Consider the following 3,106-nt stretch of genomic DNA (forward strand, 5'->3'; position numbering starts at 1 on the left):
ATCACGAATTGTACCATGGAATGTCTAAAAGATGTTGAGAAATATAACAACATGATTAATTCTCAACGAGTTTATGTTTTTTTGGCTGGCTTGGATACACATTTGGATGTTGTTCGTGGATGTATCCTTGCTACCACTCCCCTTCCAAATGTTCAATCCGTTTATGCAACGGTTTGTGCCGAGACAAACCGCCAAACGGCTATGCTTGATAGTGAGTCTACTATGGGGACTTCCTTTGTTGTTAAAAAGTTTCCTAAGAAAGGAATTCGCAAGTGTACCCACTNCAATGGGGATAATCATGTCATGGAGACATGTTTTAAACTCCATGGCTATCCAGATTGGCATAAAAAAGGACAAACTACTCCTAATACCAAGGTAGAAGCCACTTCCAAGAGCCATATTTCTACTGCTGCCGGATTTGTGACCAAGTCAGGTATATCTAACTCTGCTACTAATCTTTCTGCTATTACTAGCAATAGTGATTGGATAATTGATTCAGGTGCTACTGATCATATGACCTGTGATCCTCATATATTTACTAATTTTTCCCCTAATTGTTCTAAGACTGTTATTATTAATGCCAATGGGGTCTCATCTCCTATTGAAGGTGTCGGTACTATATCTCTCTCACCCTCCTTATCAATTCCAGATGTTTTATTTGTTCCTACATTGAACTGTAATCTTCTTTCTGTTAGCAAGTTAACCAAATCACATTCTTGTGTTGCCTCATTTTACCCAACCCATTGTATTTTTCAGAACATTCATTCCAAGGAGAAGATTGGCATTGGGAGAGAAAGGGAAGGACTATATTATCTTGAAAAAGTCTCACATCAAGAAACCCATAAAGGAGTGTTGGCTTGTCTTGCGAATGAACACACACACGATAAAAACAAAAAGGAGATCTGGTTATAGCATAGACGCTTAGGACATCCCTCTTTTAGTTATCTAAAAAAATTATTTCCATCATTATTTCATAAATGCAATATTTCTGATTTTTTTTGTGAAACTTGTGTAATGGCAAAAAGTCATCGTACTGTGTTTCCTTTAAGCAATACACGAACTGATTTTTCTTTTTCATTAATTCACACAAATGTTTGGGGCCCTGTCCCACAATCTACTCATAATGGAAAAAAATGGTTTATCAGTTTTGTTGATGATTATACTCGGGTAACCTGGTGTATTTGCTTAAACATAAAAGTGAAGTGTGTGATGTGTTTCGTTCCTTTCATCATATGATCGTTACACAATTTAACACACATATTAAAGTCATTCGATCAGACAATGGAGGGGAATATTTTAAAACTGAATTAATAGAGTTCATGAACTCTAAAGGCATTTTGCATCAAACTACATGTCCTTATTCACCACAACAAAATGGCATGGCTGAAAGGAAAAATAGACATATATTAGAGGTGACTAGATCACTTTTGATAGATGGTAATTTCCCATCTCATTTATGGGGTGAGGCTGTGAGCTCTGCCGTTTATTTAACTAATCGAACCCCTTCTGGTGTGCTTAACTTTCAAACGCCTTTTGATGTGTTGTCTGATCATTGTATCCTTCCTCCCATAGTTTATTTACCCCCTCGTGTTTTTGGATGTGTTATATATGTTCACTTACACCCACATCAACGTACAAAGCTTGAAGAACGAGCTATCAAATGTGTTTTTGTTGGGTATGGATCAACTCAAAAAGGTTATCGTGCTTACTATCCACCATCAAAGAAATTTTATATCTCTATGGATGTGACATTTAATGAGCATGAATTTTTTTATGTTGATTCTCCACTTCAGGGAGGCCATGCAAGTGAAGTGCATAATCATGATGTTAGTATGTTTGATATCTCCGATATAAAATTATATTGTGAAGATAAATTATCGTGTGAGGATCATTCTGCAAGAAGTGAGTCAATCCAAAATATGGACACTTCTTTTCTGGATAATACAGTGTCTTCTGATCATAACCAATTGGCTCAATCTTCTCCACAGGTTCAACTTGACTCTTCAGAGGTACCTTCTGATCCCATCTCTGATAATACTAATTTAGATGGAATTGATTCTTGTCTGCCTGAAACCACCAACATACCAAACACTGAGTCTACTACTGTTCAATATAATCTTCCACCTCGTTCTAACCGTGGTCAACCTCCAGCTAAATATGAACCAGACCTCCAAGCCAAAGTTAAATATTCCATTAGTAAATATGTGTCATCTCACATGTTATCTCAATCATATGCATCATTTGTATCTCAATTATCTTCAGTTTTTATTCCTAGTAATGTACAGGAAGCTTTGGCAGATCCTAGATGGACCGAANCAANGGTTNAGGAGATGNCGGCTTTAGAAAAAAATAACACTTGGGATCTTGTGTCCTTACCAAGAGGGAAGAAAACTGTGGGCTGCAAATGGGTCTTTACAATTAAGCATAAAGCTGATGGAACTATTGAAAGGTATAAAGCACGACTTGTGGCTAAAGGTTACACTCAATCTTATGGTGTAGATTACCAAGAGACGTTCGCACCGGTAGCCAAGCTCAATACTGTGAGAATACTTTTATCGCTAGCTGCAAACCAAGAGTGGCATCTTCTACAATTTGATGTGAAAAATGCTTTCCTGCATGGAGAAATTTCAGAAGAAATTTATATGGATTCTCCACCAGGCATGACAGATTCAAATGGAATGAAGGTTTGCAAATTAAAGAAGGCTCTATATGAATTAAAACAATCCCCAAGAGCATGGTTTGGAAGGTTTACCAAGTCTATGAAGGCTTTTGGCTATAGAGCAAGTAACTCTGATCACACCTTATTTTTTAAGGAGGACAAGGAAAGATTACAGCTTTGATTATATATGTAGATGACATGATTGTTACAGGAAATGACCAAGATGAGATTTCTAGTTTACAACAATACCTTGCATCTGAATTTGAGATGAAACAACTTGGAAACCTCAAATATTTTTTGGGTATTGAGGTAGCTAGATCAAAACATGGTATTTTTCTATGCCAAAGAAAATATACTATTGATTTACTATCAAAAACTGGGCTGCTTGGGAGTAAACCAGCTGATACACCAATTGAACAAAATCATAAACTCTTTCAATGCTCAAAT

The sequence above is a fragment of the Vigna radiata genome, chromosome 10, assembly GCF_000741045.1.
Source record: "Vigna radiata var. radiata cultivar VC1973A chromosome 10, Vradiata_ver6, whole genome shotgun sequence".
Taxonomy (NCBI): Eukaryota; Viridiplantae; Streptophyta; class Magnoliopsida; order Fabales; family Fabaceae; genus Vigna; species Vigna radiata.